The sequence below is a fragment of the Coturnix japonica genome, chromosome 3 (assembly GCF_001577835.2).
Source record: "Coturnix japonica isolate 7356 chromosome 3, Coturnix japonica 2.1, whole genome shotgun sequence".
NCBI classification, from domain to species: Eukaryota; Metazoa; Chordata; class Aves; order Galliformes; family Phasianidae; genus Coturnix; species Coturnix japonica.
Genome location: NC_029518.1, coordinates 40,591,831 through 40,610,507, shown reverse-complemented (window position 1 = coordinate 40,610,507; position 18,677 = coordinate 40,591,831). Strand labels below are relative to the sequence as shown.

General features: G+C 38.0%; 1 protein-coding gene across 1 annotated transcript in view; it reads right to left on the bottom strand.

The window, feature by feature from the left end:
- Positions 1–18,677, bottom strand: part of PRKN (parkin RBR E3 ubiquitin protein ligase) — a 504,333-nt gene that overhangs the window by 17,087 nt on the left and 468,569 nt on the right. The window lies entirely within an intron of this gene.

Sequence of the window (18,677 nt, the reverse complement as noted above, 5' to 3'; positions counted from 1 at the left end):
GTTTCTGTTGTAATGAAACCTATACAGGAAAGGTGGTGGCTGAAATAGGCAGTTCTGCTTTATAGTGTTTGCTAATGGAAGCAGCCTATTTGTACTTCTGAGTCAAATGCATTCTCTGTGGAAAACTGAATTTACTAGAAGATGATCATTTTATATAAGTTATATAGAACACGGTTTTCTAGAAAATTATACCCTTGATGTGGATTTTTATAGACTGGTTTAAGAAGTTCTCAGTCAGAATGCAATGATAGATTACTTAGCATGGATTTTAAGGGACTCCCTCTAGACCCTTGTCAGATTTCTAGCAACTGTTCTGATTTCACCTTCCTTCAGTAACATTTTTCTTTACATAAGAGTTCATTCTTTTGCAGAGGCATAAAACAATTGTTCCTCCCTCAGTCTGAGCTGCCTCTCCTACCCAAACTGGTTCATATGTATCACATTCAATGCCTTTTTTTAAACTCTAAATGAAGATATCTGTCTTGACATGTGTCAAAATCTTTGACTCATCACTGTTGCATTAAATTCTGTGTCCTTGCAGGTAAGAGGAAAAGTCAATAATGTAAAATGAGTTTCTCTTTTGCTGTTTTAAAGTCGCACTGTCTTGATGCCAGTCTAGACTCTGAAAGATCTCTCAGCAGTAAGCTGTTCTGACTGGTATTATAAGCAAGACTGATAAAACAGCCTTGATTTTTAGATACAGAGCTGCATTCGCTTGTAATGAATAAAGGATATCAAGAGAACATGACACTGGAACATTTGTCTGACACAATTTCCATCTTTCCCAATTTCATTTTGAAGTCTTTCAAGCCTTATTGTCACTTTTCTAAGAACTACTGAAAATTGTATTTCATTGTCATGCTAACGAAATGATGCTTTTATGAAAAGCAGCATTGTGCAATTCCGAAAGGGTTGAGTCTATTATTCAAAAAGCCAGGGAAATTTGGAGTGAAGAAATGGAGTGAACGCTTTACCTTCTAGAGGAATCGAATCAAATCACTTGCTCTCTTGCCACTTCACTCACTACTTTGTCAGTGATTTAAAATGTTTTCTTTTACACCAACTGACATCGATCTCTTAATTCCTATTTCCTTCTTAGCAAACAGTAACAATGAAGGCAACTCTGCAAGGCACGCTATATGAAAGGTTGCACTATTATAATACAGTATCGTGCAATTACAACAATTTGCACTCAAAAGTTTTTTTGTTGAACATTGTCCAAGCATATAGAGATGTACTCTCTCTGAATATCTAATATCTCCAAGATTTGTTACCACTGAGCAACTGAAATTATGGCCAGGCTTAAATGTACTTCTTTGGGTACGTCCTATTTTCTTTTTCCTTCCTGAAATTATTTCTTATGAATATGTCTGTCTGAAAACATTTGTCTGAAAGGGTTTTGTATAAAGTGGTATCACTGCATGATCACAGAATGCCTCAGCTTCCTCTATTCTCTCCAGTATCCTAAAATTGCAGTTTTAAAGACTTCATAAATATTAATAAGGAGGATGTATTGAAGAAAGATTAAAAAACAAAACCAAAACAGAAAAGGGACAAATATATATTGCAATGATATTTCAGCTGCCTCACAATGTAGTTTAGGAAGTGCTGCTATTTATTGCAACAATAAAACCCAATAATCACATTCTGTATTATTTAAGGATGTGAAATGCATTTTCTCACTAAAGAGGCCACTTTCTATTCTTACATTTAAACAAAAACTCTTCAAGAGCAAGATCGATGTGTTTACCAGCATTTTCCTCAGAGGCTTGCTGTAGTGGAAGTGTGCACAAGTGTATAAACTGGACTCTCCACTAACCACTTCGTGCCGTGCAAGTAAGCCCATGAGTGACCCTGTCACACCCTTGTGATGAGACAAAGCTTGATTATTTTTTGTTGTTGAGCCGGGATACTCTTTTCACATCTGATTAGATAATGGATGAGATGTAAAATCAGTTCTGTGGCAAAAGAACACCCTGGAGGCTGATAGGTTTGTCAGAATAAATAGGCATCTCCCAGCAGAAACACATTAAGTGCTCCTTTTTTATGGCAAAGCATGTATCATAAAGAAAACACGTCATTTACAACAAAGAACAGTTTGTGGTAGCTCTATTCATTTTTTACATTCAAACATGAAAAATATAATAAACTTTCAGTAATGAAATACAGCAACCACAAAAATGCTGTCATTTAACTTGTATTTTGCGGCTGCATTAATATTAACTCTGTTATTTTGCCCTTGGAAATAAAAAGATCTAAGTTGTTCTCTCGGGATTTAACAGTTTTGCATACATTTAATATTAGAATGTGTTTAAAAATTACCCTAAGTAGTGCAGTTACTAACAACAATCACACTTTCATTCCCCTTATTTACTTAAAAACTGTCAGGTTACTTTGATACCACAAAATGCTCAAGAGCAGCGTATTTAGCACTTACTATTGTTAACCTTGAAAGATTCTTCAGTTGTAAAACTACTAGCACAAAAAATAAATCCCAGAGGTCCCAAACCTTCCCTTTAGGCTTATGCATTAAAATGAGGATTAGCAGGAAAATTCCCACAGCACTTAAGGGATTTGGGCACTGGAAATTAATATAACCTGTGTGCATGCTATTACGGGCTTCAGAATATCTGCAAAAATGTATGAGATAGGCCCAAGCAGAAACCCTGAATCCAAATTACCTCAAAACAGGAGGTATTAAAAATCTCAACAGATCCTGTTTTGAAAATCCTCCCATCTCTATCATCACTCAAACAAAAGGCTGAATTGGTCCAAACTCTGTTCAGGTGAAGGGAATTTGCACCACAGAGGTGACCTGTGTAGGGTGCCACAACTGGCGCTGAAAGGAACATTGGATGATGAAACAGATTATAGACTCACTTATTCCCAATCAAGCCACTCATTAAGTTTAAAGTTTGGAAGGGAGAGCAGAATGTAGCGCTTATTTTAGAGGAAAAGGAGTTTGTCATTTATATGCTGAGCTGTTTAGGTTTTTTTTTTTTTTTTTTAAACAGGATTTTGCCTTTTTTAAAGATTCGCTTTCTTTTGTATTAGGCACCACAACTCTCATTTTCTTGCCTACTGCATATGTTTCAGTTTTCATTTCTAGCACTGATAATATCTCCTTATAATGCTTGCAAAGTATTCCTGCTAAAATAAGATTCCTTCCAACTTCAATTCAATACCCAGTCTTGAATCCCTACACAAAGCTTCAAGTTTTGGCTCCCTACTTTTAGGTTACTTCTCAACTAAAGGCTCCTTTTCTTTCTCATTTTCACCTCCTCTCGAGTCTACACAAAACAAAGGCAAATTTGCTGTGGTAGCCATAGCTGAGGCTTAAGCTGCATCCCTATGGGTGCACTGTTAGAGGCTTCAGTGTATGCTGAGAACTCAGGCATGCACCCAGATTTCTTACCAGACTCATGTAGTCTTGGGCTGCCAAGTTTTCCCTCTGACATCTACCACTATTAACTAAACAGAGTACAGACTGCGTGTGACAAACAGTTTAGCCAAAACAATCAAGTCCAGGAAAGACCAACTAATACCTCTGCTACAGTGTTCTAATGGCCCTTAAAAATCACTCTTCCCATCCCCAGGTAATACTCATGGCACTTTTCTGGGGACTGGCTTTTGTTATTAATTATATTTGGCTAATCTTTGTGATGTTGCAGCACTGTATCAGTGAAATCTATTCTGGGTCACAGTCAGGTGTTGAATTGTGACAGGTATCCTATCAGTCCCTATTGAATACTGCTAGCAACACTCTGCTGATCACGGACTACGTTCCAGTGAGGCACGAATACTCTGCCACCTGACAGCGATGAGACAATGCTATTGTCACAGCAAATATGCTGACAACCAGACTTATCAAATTGTTTTTTCTTCTCTGTTCTTTTGCATTTTTTTTCTTGATCTTCATTCACCCATTCATTGCTGGTTGTCTTGAACAGTCACTACAGATGAGAACTGGGAAAATTAAAGCTACTGAATGAAGGCAGGATCAACACCCTGACCGTAGTGTAAAACTAGCATGCAAGAGAGGCAAAGTTCTCTCAAAACTATAACCATATGAACAAAGAAAAATCGCAGATCCATCACCTTCCATTTAAAATGCAGGGATCACAACTTTTACTTTGCTTTTCCAGGAAAACGTGTATTTCAGGAAATAAAACTTCAAAACCTCCACCCACTCCTTTCTCTAAAATCAAGAAGTCCCCCCAGACCTCTAAACAAAACAGAGAAGCACTAAGTTATAACCACAATTCAGGCTAAAGGTGAAATAAACCACAGGTGACAGCAGTTAACTGTGCTATTTTAAGAGCTGTCAGAAAACGCATGTGGAGGGCTACTGTAATAGAAGTGCAAATATATTTTAAAAAGAATACAAAGGAAGCAATGCATTATCTGACATAAGGGGAACTGGGTAGATTCATCTTCACATTCAAACACATTTTTGCTTATATATTATACATCAAAGCAGAAAAATATCATTCTATGATACTTGTATGGCTTTGAATTTCAGAGTATTGGAGCACCTTGGACCTGCAAGTGAACCTCACCCTACTTCTATGAAGCAACAAACCTCTACTACTTCTACTATAGTGACTGGAGCCTAATTCATAAAACCGCTCAGTCACAAAACCTTAAAATGCGATGATGTCAATTAAACTGATATGAAAATCTGAATGTCACTGAGGACAAACTCCAAAAAGACCGGTTCAAGATCACAAAGCAGTACTGTTAGGGAGAACATTTCCGATTTTTAAGCATTGGATACTCTGCAAATAATCTCAGATCACTACTTGAAAGAACCACACCCTGTTTCCATACAGTCAAAATTCAGCCTGTGGTTCTGTAAAAAATGAATACTGACATCATGTTTGGCTGGAAAAGGTTTTACCAGACATACATGGGTTTCTCCAAAATAAATGTCTCCTGTTTATTTTCATGGAAACTACAAACAGAAACAAACGGGCACAACAATACTATTTGATAGAGCAAATTCTCAGCTAAAAAAAAAACAAAACACTTCAACACAATCACCACCATTAGCTATGCATTTCACCAGCAATGAACAACAGCCTGCATTCCATCTGCACCAGAGGAGTCGATCTGCCGTCGCTTTCGCCTCTGCTGAAATGCACTACCCACAACCTCATTGTGCCCACATCCCTTAGTTGGTTTCCATCAACATTCAGCAAGTGTTAATTAATGTCAGTGGGTGCCATTTATTTCACATGGAGGAATTCAGTTTCACACCTTTGCTTCATCTGCACTTCCATGTCAGATGGCATTTTGTCAGGCTGCCCCTCTGCTGCTGTCTCTCATACTGCAACAATATGTAATGGGATATTGGTGGGAAGGTTCAACCTCTACTGTCCTACCACCAACATCCACCTCTGATGTTGCAGCCAACATAATAAAATAGGAGGCATTAGTTCCAGAGCATCCCTTGTATATACTCTTATTTTGAATAAGAAAGCAAACTGATTCTTGGCTGGAGTTCAAATCTCCGGAAACAACTACAAAGCTTTTTTTACTTTGAAACAGTGCACTCTATTACTTATTTCCATCTAAAGTCAGTCAACCCTTAAAAAACAACTACAAACACCAACTAAACAAAAACCACACAACCAAACGTCACACTCCTTGCTGTGCCACCGCTGTGAACCACACATTTTAGATACTGGACTGACTTTGCCTCTGGCACTTCTATATCCAGCACTGAGTGTGAGACCACCAGGCACATGCCCTGTCTTTTGATACGTTTTGTGCTTACAAGCAATAACCTTTTAAATTGGAATATTTACCATCTGCAGCAGCTACATGCACTTAGGATTTGTGGCTTTGCCAGTTGTCAGTTACCGAAAACCTGCAAATACTACAATGAAGATAAATGCCATGGTAGAAAAAGCCATTTTTAATGACACCTGTTTTAATAGATATAATACAACTGAAAAGCATGGTAGTGCTCACAGAGTAATTTTGGTCTTTTTCCTTACAATAAAGTACACTCTCTTACTATTCATATTTCATCTGGAATTAAACCTTTGTGAGGTGCATGACAATCTGTCAAAACGTGGTATCAAACATATAGCTGCAGTTTCTGTGTAGCTTTTGCAATTGAAAGGCAATTTACCATCAATATTATAAGAAGCAATTTTCTATAAACATTAAAAGCTATAAGTGTAGGCCTGCATCAAGATGTCTTAGAGATTACAGTGCTTTTCTTTTGAATCTAAAAGTGAAAGCCTCTCTTCCTGACTCTCCAAAGCAACCCACAGGCTCATTGCCTCAGGTCTAGATGGCAGCATGCACATGCAGAGACTCTGTAGCGAGTGATGGTGAGATGGTGTCTGCAGACCTTTCTGGAGCTTGCTGTGCACCAGACTACATTAACCTAGGGATAGCCGCTCAGACCTCTCTGAATTTCCCATTTACTGATTGATGCGGATAGGCAACTTTCTTCACCCAGCTCCTGTCTGAAATGCCCAGTTCCCTGTGGGCTGCAAAGGATAGAACAGAAGTAGGAAGCTGAGAGGAGCCCAGGCACTCCTTTCAGAAGAAATGCACAGCTTTTACTGTGAGCAGAACAATCCTGTACCCTGGAGCACTTGGAAGAGAAGCCCAGACTGATGCTGACCAAGCTACCTCTGGAAAAGGAAGCCAAATAAACGTAAAAGCAGGCAGATGTCTACAGCAGGATGATGAACACAGCAAGATGCTCCCCTTCCTTATATTCACCTCACCTGTGGGAGAGCTCCCATGAGCTGAAGAGAGAGCCAGGCTTCCAGTTTGTCATACTGCAGGGACAGCAATGGGGAAAATTACACTTATCTTGAGATACTTTTAGAAAGTCAAAACATTCTATAATGCATATATCGTGCAGAAGATGTAGCATGCTATAAGCATGATGTCAAAAATTGACTTTTTTTTTTTTTTTTTTGAAAAAAAGGTGGTTGGAGACTCCATTAAAATCATTTAAAGTCTGGAAAAGATGTTATTGCCGAATGCATATATCTGTTCACAACAAATGTCACAAAGAAGGAATTTTACTGCTTGTGGCTTTAGCTCTGCCTGTAGCAGCTTTGGAACTCAATTAATACACCCTCGCACAGTAAGACAAACCTAATTCCCTATGATAATACTGCTGCTATGCATACATACCCTGCAAATTTGAGCATCCAGCTGCACACTGATACGTGCAAACAGACCTGGAATTCTGATGGATTCATTAGCGTGGTTCTTGGAACGAGCTCCTGAATATGAAGGTTAGGAAGTTGATGAGAGAAGCAATTATCTGGTGCCTAATTCACACCGAATTACAACAGAAATCAGGTCCCACCTGTCCCTGAATTCTTTCTTAAAATCTCTATGTAACCCCAGCATCACATTCCTGATCTTATTCCATGCTACCATGTTCCTGCAGCCACCCAGAAGATGTATGTATTCGTTCACCTCCTGACTGTCAGGTTTAATCTAGATAATAATAATCATAATAATAATATAAAAAAATGAATAATAATAAAAAAATCACCTAGCTATACTGACATTTTTCCAGAAGATGGCAGCAGTGAAACAGGAATCAATGCAGACAAGCTTTGTTAAGCTTTTGAGATTGAAAAAGATTCTGAAGAAATCAGTCAACAGCTAAGATCCAGTCCAGGTTAGTAACAGCTGATACATGCAAAACTAGTCCTGACATGACAGTCTCATAAAGAAGAAACGGTATTCAGCTGCACTGAAACTCATAAAGAGGAGCAAGGGGCACTCCTTGCTTCAAGGACGTTGCATCTTATTTCTCTCAAATTTGGCAACAGCTGAAGCTCCATAAAGAGAACATAAATATGACAATCTAGGAAATAAAAGAGCATAAATAATATATCTCAGATAACTACGGTGTTGCTTTAAGTATTTTACTGGCTTCACATTACCTCCAATGTGTATTGTTTCCCTTTTACAACTATACAGTCAACACAGCACACGTGCCAGGCAGAACAGAAAATAATGAACAAATCTCTCTTGTAAAGGAACACCTCGCTTCTGCACAAGGCTCCAGTGAGAGTGCATTTCCTCATCATAACCAGATTAAGCACAGTGTGAGGATCTGTCTGTGAGAGAAATTATTTTTTTAGGGGGTGGGTGGAGGGGAGGAAGGAGGGCGACCTTAAGCCTCTATTCTGCTTCTAGGGAAAAAAGTCTGAGAGAAACTGAAACTGCAAACAGCAAATTCAACCCACGCTCCTTTCAAGACTCATTTCAAAAACTGACCATGGATGTGCACAACGCTGTACAAACACAGAACATGAATACTATGAAAACCATCCGCATTAGATTATTCTAATTAGAGATATTTCTAGGCTGGAATAATGACGCCGAATGACATAGAGAATCTTTGGGCAAACTGCAAAAACAGGTGAAAACCTGGAGATAAGCCTCAGTCTAATGTTAGATGTAGCAAATTTACACCATCATCATCTCCAAGCCCCAGAGGATAGATTTAGAATCAAGCTCTGCAATGCAAAGGTATCTGAAAACTAAAAGTAAAAAGCTGTTTAGAAAAGAAGCAAGAAAGAAATTGAAGCAAATGTTGAAAACCTTCAGATCTGGTTCTTCTGAATGGGGCATCATCTGTGCAAAATGTTCTGTAAACACTGCTGGAGAAAGCATTGGGATAATGATGAAAACATCACGGTTCATCTGTCAAGGAAGAAAAGCAGGTAGCTTCTCAAGAAACACAGCTTGCTGATCAAAAATCAATGATAGCTGGGTTGGTTCATGCCAGGAGTCCCTTGTTACAACCCAGAGCACTGTTAAGGATCCTTCAATTTATATGCCTTGTTTTCAGTGCAAAGGCTAGTTACGTGGTTTCAAGTTATTTTCTTGTGAAAAAAGGAAAGTTTTGTAATAGCTACACAGTTTGTGCTAATGGTGTTCACGGTGTATATACCTAGTCAATACTGTGACTTCTTGTCTGACCTTTCAAACAGATCCTTTTGTGGTTTGTTGATCATAGACTTTTTTGGATCAAAAATCCAAACTACCAAAAATGACCCTTGAAAAATGAGCTCAGGATGTTAGTTGGTTTACAGGGAAGCAAATCTAGTTTGGCACCTGTCTCTGCATCCTTTTGATGAGCCACACAATAAACATTTTTGCTATAGAAATTCCATATTCAGAATACAGAATATAGGTTCTATATGAATAACCTTCTGTCTGGCTTAAACAAGTATGAAGTCATGTAACAAGGCACCATTAAGCTCTGGAATAGGGTCCCCAGGCAGGTGGTTGAGTCACCATCCCTGGACATGTTTAAAAACCATCTGGATGTGGTGCTCAGCGACATGATCTAGTGGAGGGTTGTTAGAGTTAGGGTAGTATGGTTAGCCTGCGGTTGGACTTGATAATTTTTAAGGTCTTTTCCAACCTAAGCAATTCTATGATTCAATGAAAGGCATGTTACTTTCAGTATAGATGCAAGGTTCTCCAGCTTTTTCCTCTCTGAACATCTATGTAATTTACCAGTAAAGACCATAAAATCTTGGATGGTTGTCTTGACACACAAAGGTACAGATGTTCAGTGCACTCCTAGGACACAAAACTGTCATAAACCCCACTACTAGTAGGGGTAGTAGTGTGGGTACTAGTGTGGGTAGTAGTGTGGGTACTCACACTGTGTGTGGGTAGTAGGTACCCACACACAGTAGAAGACTACAACTTGGGCAAAACATCAGATGACTCTAAGCTGAAGCCCTTGCTGTTCTGCCTTTTCTTGGCACAGTCAGCAAAGACCTAGAACTCAGGGAAACAAGCATCTGCACATGCTCTATTTCAGACAGACCACTCCAAGCTGTAACTTTTGCTCAACATGGAAGTAGAACAGATCTCAGCATAAAAATGTTTTATGCTTGATTAAAAAGCATTCATAACTCAGTTTTGATTCAAAAGATCCACTGCAAGATGACAAATCACAGTGTGCCTGAGTACAGGTGTTGGAAGGCGCAAAGGTCTCTTGACATGTCAGGAAAGCTTGATTCAGTCCTTCCAGGTACTACTAGGAGATCCTGAAGCCTTCTGACATGCCTGCTTTTAAGATGAACTCTGAACTGGCACAGCTTAATGCCAGAATTAATGACTGCAGTGCAAATGATGTATTTCTTTAGAATAAACATGCAGGACATTTATTTACTATTTCTACAAAACAGATTTGGTGGGGCTTATTGTTTGCTTTTTAACAATGAAATTGAAAAAAATCACCTTCTGTGATAATTATATTGTGTTCTGATTATCTATGTGAAACCGCTTGCTAACCTGGCCAGATCATGAAAAGGGGTATGGCACAAATTTTCTCCAGCAGAGCTATATTAATTTATAGCTGCTCAGAATCAGGGCCTAACTGCAGGTTTTGACATTTACTATATCAGTTCATACAGCCCTGTGTCATCAAGACTCACTAGACAAGCAGAGCACACATCTCGATATTTTTCATTTGAGACATACCACTGCAGTAATTCACCTCCTTCTGGGCCACCCTCCCTCATTACTCTTTGAATGCATTCCATCTATACTCTTTTTTCCCCTCATTTCTCTGGCTACATTTACACCTTGGTCCTCTTCACAGCACTCCTGAAACAAAATCCAAGCTCTTCTCTTTTTCTTTTCTTTAAAATAAATAAATAAATAAATAAATAAAACCCTTTTCTTCCATGCCTTTAAAGCCTCCCTGTCATAAAGCAAGTTATTGAAATTTCATTTCTTCTCCCTCTTTCCAAATATTTTCACTTTCCTTTTATTCATACCAGAAAGCAGCCTCTCACATTGCTATTGACTAGAAAAACATCCTCATAATCACATAATAAATGCAATAATATGCTTGTAACAACAATAACAATGTTATCATACCAACACTGACAAGAATAATACTACTGTCTAACATACGGTACATCATTACTCCCTCCCTTTCCTAATCTCAAAGGGCTCGAGGGCAGTCACACCTGGAAGCCTTCCACCTATGACTTTAGAGTGCTCACGGGGTAGGAACAAAAAGGTATGTGTTTGAAGACATTCACCTTTCCCACCTCAGGAGGCATGCTGAAGGTGCTATATGCAAATCAGACAATGCTAAGTACTGTAGCATCCTAAAAAGGAGATAATTAATTGAGGGGAGGGGGGAAGGGAGAAAGTGAGAACCTTTTGCTTTTTTTTTTTTTTTTCTATCTAAAACTTAGCCTGAGGAAATTATTAGTCTGTGTCTATTTCCTCTACTCGAACATACGTGCCTGTGGTTCAGTTCTGTCACTAATGATGATATTTTGGCCTTTTGAGTTTTTGAATAAATCAAAGAAAAAATAAGAAAAATGGATCACAGTTAAATAGCATTATACAATTTACCTTGAAATAATTATAATCTGTTGGGAAATGTCTTTTTTTTGCTCATTTCCTCTAAAAATTTGACTTTCTTTGCTTCTGGGAATTTAATGCCAAAATGAAAAGGAAATAGGCACTGTTAGTATGTGACTCCACTGTACTTTTGTTCTTCTGCTTCAGAGGCAACCTGCCAGCTCACACAGAAAACAAAGAGAGGTTACTACCTCAAACCATATTAAAAACACTCAACAATAATCTCAACAATAATGGATGGCCCCAAACCACTACAGCTCTCAGTCGTCTTATTGCAGTATTCGGAGGCTATTACTGTAACTTTTTATTAAATAAGGATCATTAGTAAACCTTGTTTTGATTCTTATGTTGTGCTACTTTTATGGAGTATGTTTACTGCAGCTGTGTGCTACAACAGTGCTCTACAAGCTCCTTCTGACTTCCATCAGATTGTTGGATACGCAAAAGGTCAGAATTTTTCTATAAGCAGCAAAACAAAAAGAAGTAGCACTTGATTGCTTGTACTAAAGTGGAAAAATCAGGTTTGTCAAATGGAGAAAGCCTTTAATGTGCTTCCATGTGTTGTAATAAGTGTTGGAGGATTTCACTGCAGAATCAAGTGTGCATCATGATTCTCAGCTGCAATATGAGAAAATTGTATTTCATGGAAACTTGAAAGATATTAAAGGAAAAGGAAACAATTTCATTTACAATTCAAATTATCTGTATTTTCCATTAACAAAATGTGTTATTTTTTTTTTCAAATTCAAAATGGTCCAGAACTTCAAAGCTCTAGTTCCACCAGCAACATTTTGTTTAATCTCATGCTTGAGGAACAATTTAGAAACTAAATCCATGCTTATGTTTACCTCATTTTACACAGCCTCTGTTCAGGGATTCTGGCACTCAAGGAGTAACTATCTAATTCCATAAATATGGTTTGTGCCTGTTTCTTCTTAAGGTAAGATCAGAAAGTCAAAATTAACAATTATTTCCACTAGCTTGTCCAGCGTCCTGGATTCTTGAATTCAATACCTAGCCATCTGCTCAATACACACAACAGCAGAATTACACAACACCTTTTCCTGATGAAAAAACACACAACATTCCAAAAGGAAATAATATTATATAATACAAAAGCATGATTTTATGTATATATAATACAAGCCACCTGGACTAGTAATATCACAACAGATGTAATGAAGGAATTATCTCATTGGTGACAGGTGACAGGACGAGGGGAAATGGCCTCAAGTTGTGCCATGGGAAGTTTAGGTTGGATATCAGGAAAAATTTCTTTACAGACAGGGCTGTTAAGAACTGGAATAGGCTCCTCGGGGAGGTTGGCTGAGTTAACATCCCTGGATGTGTTTAAAAACCATTTGGATGTGGCGCTTGGGGATTTAGCGGAGGGTTGTTAAGGTAGTATGGTTAGTTCATGGTTGAACCCATGAACCCAAGATCACTCGATGATCTTAAGGTCTTTTCCAACCTGACTGATTCTATGATTTTATGATCTTTCAAGTCAAAGAAGAACTCACACATTTGCTATTTTTTGAGAAACCTTCACCTAAAGAAAAAGTGTTTCCCTGATTTTTGATGATATCGTCATTTCTATGGGATCCACTTAAAGGTTTTATTCTTATGTAATGATGGCTAAGGATGTGTGCATGCAGCAGTATACAAGGATTTAAGATGTATAATTCTTAGCAGTATCTCACGCCTCAGAATAGCAAGCTAGGCATTAGGTCTATTTTAAGAATGGCCTTCAGTTAAGCCATTTGGATAACCTCACTGAAAAGATCTTTTTATTTAATTCAACTTATCTAAGATCTTGCATTAGAAACATAAAATGCCAAGTAATTGAAACACCTGGTTTCTTTTGTGAGGCCTTCCCAATAGTTGGTGTATTTTTGCAAATGATAATTGAGAAATCAGCCTACAGCCAGTCTCTGTAAATTTTGTTTTACTAGCGTCTTCCACACTGAAATTATTTCCTCAGTGAGAAAATAATTTGAAATACTGGTGGTGGTCTTGGTGTTGCTGTTGGGCCAACACAGCACACTAGCAACTCTGCACTTAAAATCTATCTGCAATTGTATGGTTTTTCAAAGAAAACTAGTAATAACCCAATCCCTTTCATGACTTTGGTCTAAGTGCTTTTCTATTATACACATTCAATATACAATTGATGTGCATCTTAGCACTGAACTGTAGACAATGGCAAAGCTATAAACATATAAAAGTAGCATTTCTGCTAAGACCCTGACAGTAAGCTTGTCCATCAACTGCAGAAAATGTAAGGCTTAACAAGATGTGTGGTACTGCGAGATAACGTATGCCTTGGGGGGTGTTGTGAAGTATGAGGCAGAAGTAAATGCTTTTAGTGACCTGCCAGTGTTATCTTACAGTAACATACACACCTAGGAATAGCCTAGAAAATTATAAAATAGCCCCAAACTCACAGAAAACTAAGTATGTTATTTTAATTTAACAGCTAAACAAAAGAAATGAGGTACATAATAATTAATTGGCCAGTAAAGAGCAAATAGCTTATGAAATATTTCATTTCTTAACTGCTGAGGAGAATAATAGGCGGGGTCACAGGTGAATGAAATAAAATGTCATGTACATTCTTCATGCTATTCAAGCATAGCAATTTCCCCAAAAGGTTCTTCATTAAAACAAAAAAATGAAATAATGGGAGAGATATTTTGGAAAGATTTTTCAGATGCGTTAATATTTCCCAAGACAGACTCCTACATATAGTTCTGATTGGTATTTGGAATGCCACAGCTGCTTTACTGGACCATGTTACAGATCCATCTAGGATAAAATTTTGCAGCCTTTAAGTTTATTCTAGCAGATATCTATAACTAAAATAATCCAGTGTTTCCAATAATACTTACATCATACAAAATTTAGTGGGTTCACATTTTCTAGCATAGAATCCTTTTCTAACTCACATCCCTACACTCAACATATTTTCAACACACCTACTTTTAAACACCTGAAAGTAATTTACCACTTTGCCCTGAAAAATTGTAGTGCCCCATAACATTCAGCAAGTACAAGGGACAACTCCAGATTTATGGGGCTTTGCATTTGTGGTAAATACCAACCAAAACATGCAACCTGTTCAGCTACAGGTATTAAGGTATATTAAAATACTAAGTTCCAGGTCTCTCTTGCAGCAATCTTTCAAAAATGCAGTCAATGAATTTTCTCAGCCATATCCTTTAAAAACAACAACAACAAAAAACCCCCTTCATTATTTGGATGGGCAATCAATTACAGATAAAATATTTGCTGCCACAGTTGTGCAAGAGTGGATTTCAATGCAGCTTTTGAAAGTGTCTTACCAGACTACCTGTCTCATCATGTTCGTGAAGCAGTGACTTCCATATTAGTGAAACACTTCACATTCAAGAGAGACATCCTCTTGTATTTCACTTGAGTTACTGTCTTTTAGAATTCATAAGCAAGATGATGAAAATACAGCTTTGATACAAGGGCATGTGAATGCCAACAAATACCTCAACATAAAAAGTGAGTAACAGACAGACTGTACAGTCTCTTACAGTCTTCCTTTAGCTGTAAGGATAAACCCACCCCTAATATTTATCCTGTTATTTCATGTGATGAAATTTACTAAATAGTAAGCCTGCTGAAAAGCAGTACTTTGTTCAAGGGGTAAGATCTCTGCAGAAGGTAATATCTTTTACTGGGCGGGTCAATACAGTTGGAATACCAGACAGGGTCTTTTGTTATAAACATTCCTCAGTTTGATCTAACAACAAAACATTCCTAGGAATGAAAGAAATTAGGAAAACTTTTCTGCAAACATTAGCAATGAAGAAGATAGTTTTGCAGGCATCTGTATAATGAGTTTGAGAGATCATATGGATGTTGTGGTGCTCAATCAGGCTTGAGCTCATAATACAGCTTAGGAATTTTGAAAGACCTTTCTCTCATTTCTAACCCACTACTCAGAATTCAATTAACTGTACGAGCATCTTCCAACATGGGATATTCTATGGTTCTCTGAATCTATCTGTTCATGAAATTAGAAATATATGGTAATTTATGGTTAAGTGGAAATACACATGATAACATATGGCTAAAATTGGCCCAAAGATTCAGAAGTTACTATATGGGAGTGAAAGATCAACAAAGACATGGAAATTGCACTACTGCATTAAGCTTACTTATTTTCATACAGAATCAGGATTAAAAAAAAAAAAAGTGAGTTTGTATCATTCTTTCTGACAGAGTGAGTCTGCTGATAAAGAAGGGAACACGAAGGTGGAGCAGGTGTTCAGAGATGAGCACAGGGTAAGGACTTACATAATAGAAAACGGAGCAACATCTCCCTTTGTTAGATCTGCTCCATTCTGTACTCTCTATATCACTTTCTTTCATGCTCCTGTAACTCTCTATCCTTTTTCTGCTGTATGTTCTGAAAGGCAGAGAGATATCTTTTTAAGTCCCTCAATAGGTTTTTGGTAACCTATTTTATGAGATCATTAGCCTCCATATTATTCCTAAAAGTTCTTCATTATGCTTTCATCTTTTGATTTTCACATTACTTAGTTTCATTTTTTTTTTTTTTTTTGCTACACATCCGCGAATGTGAAGAAAGAGATTCACCTATACTGAGGTTAGCTTTTTATATTCTAATCCCAAATGCTTTCAATAGAGTACTATAAAAGTGTTTTTCCTTCTTTCATTCATGGAAAGAACTGTATATTTTTCAACATTTTAGCCCTTAAATATTGGAAACTTTTGGTTCTTCTGTTTTGCTCCTTTTTTTCAAGAGCAATGATACCCCAAGGCAAAGGACACAGGACAGGGGTTATAGCATTTTTACACAATTTAACTGATGCCTTACGTAACAGCAACATCTCCTCCCAGGCTTTGCTTCACTTTGTTTATCCTCACAAAATAATCTAGCATCTGATTTGCTTTCAGCACTGCAGCTGTATTTTAGACCAAAGGCTGTAGGGACTTTTCTATAAAAGTACTCTCAAATTTCACCCTGATTTTATGTATAATTGTATAATCACCATTCTGTGCTGGAATTACTTTTTTAAAAATTAGTTTTTATTATTATTATTATTTTTGGTGAGTGCTTTCTTGCAAGGTATCTGAATGCTGTTTCTTCTGTTGTTTCCTTTCAATCTCCCTGCCAATACATGCGTGGAAAGACAACAGCACAGTGCTCACACCACCACAGCTGTTTCCAAGAGAATTTTGATGTCCTGAACAAATGTGAGCTTGCAGACACAAGCCATCAAGAAATATGCAGTTATAAAGATGAAAGTTAAAAAAAAAAAAGCTTTTTCTCATACTGTTATTAACTGTGGTAAGCCGTGAATCATCTATCTGTGTATGTGTTTTAACAGATGAAGAGTCTCAGCAAGAGATGACAAAACATTAACATTTTAAAGATATATGTTTTATGGTTTACTTATTGATCAGGCTATGATCAGATATGCTACAGCACTGAATGCTTATGAGGGCACTGGCAAATGTACACAGTAGCAAGGCAAACTTAGCTTATTTACCACACATAAAAATGTATAATAGATAAATACCTGAGAACAGAAATATACAAACACAGATGGAAAATACTTCCCTGTTTCTGTCATGCTTATTTGCAAGAAAAAGTGGAGCAGTTCAGCTTCATGGATTCTATAGGTATAGATATGCACATCCATAACATACAGTAAGAACACACCATTATATGGTTAGGAAAAATGCCTATTGCATTCAAAAGACATCAAGTAAATCGGGATTTTTTTGTCTGTAATTACCATTTTGAAATAATTAATCTCCACAGCATTTGTCTTTCAATATTCTTACAAGAGCCATATTTAAGTAAATAAATGAAACGCAGTGGAATCAAACCTAATCACTGTGGAGATATTTTCATGTCCTTTGCACAAAATGCAGCTATTTATTAAAACGGACAACATTTAGGACTAGGCACCTATGCAGAGGAAACACCTCTGGTGTGTTTTTGGAAAGGGGCCCATAAGCAGGATCCTGCAGCTTCAAGTGCAGTGGGCACAGCCAAGACCCACCCATAAAACTTCAAGCCCCAGAGCCCTGCAGATAGGTTCTTTCTCAGGTCTAAATCATGTCTTAATTCTGCCTTCCACTTTACCCTCCTCATTTCTGCGATAGCTATCTTCACAGATTCAAAAATTCAACGATGAAAAAGATGTACAAGAGGAAAGCTGGAAAAAATACTTTAAGCTCCTGACTGCACAAACACCTTCAGCCCAAAGTCTGTCACTCTTTCAGAAACGTATCTGAGTTTCCCAAGCAAGCAAAGGATTGTTAAAAAGAAGTACCTTTAAATGCTCTTCTCTCCTACTGTTTCTGTACAAAACATGGTGCTGTTGTCTACTTCAGGCTAGTTCCAGTTTATGGGAAACTGTTGATCACAGCCTGAACCTCTGATTGACCACTTGAGGCAAGCAATGAGTCAGCCATGGGAGCACAGGTGAAGGTAATCCACACTGTGTGATCAGAAGGGGTGAAGCCTGGCTCCACCTCTCCTAGACCCTATTTAAAAACTGACTGACACTAAAGAAGAATCTCTGGAGATTGCTCCTTTGTGGAGTTTTACTATGAGCCTTTAACATCTGTAAGCATTTTCATTTATTACTAATTATCTTTCCATTGTAATAATCTTACTTAACCACACATCTGTCTAAGTCTAACCTCTATTTACTCATTGATTGTACAATTCAATAAAGGACCTAGGTGCAAGGAAGCTAAATACTACACTACTTTATGTTCTGGGATTAAATTCTCTTACTTTCTCCTGTACACCTGTGCTTGGTGATAGCAGGTGGGTTTGGAGAGCCCCAGGCCTGAAACAGCATGGCTGTTGCTCTCTGAAGAGTCCATCCTACTTCTGCTTGAGTGCAGGGTGCAGGTATGTTCTGGTCCTCAGCCTGGGCCAAGGGCCGGGGGTATGGCAGGGACAGGCTGTGGTGATGTGGTGAGGCCACATGAGTTGTCCAGGGTGAAGCAGGCAGGAGCACAGCAATAATTACCTTACATCAGTGTCAGGTCTTAGTGTCAGAGGTTATCATGGTGCTGGTACCAAGGCAGTAGCACTGATACAGGTACCAGCCACTATAACTGTCAGCAAGCCCTGGCAGTGGGAACTCATAGGGTAGCAGAGACAGCAATGAAGTCTAAGCATGTCGTGTCTGCTTTGCTTGCTGACTGCATGGAGTTAACAGGAGCTCACCTGTCCCATGGCTTCTGAAGCTATGCTG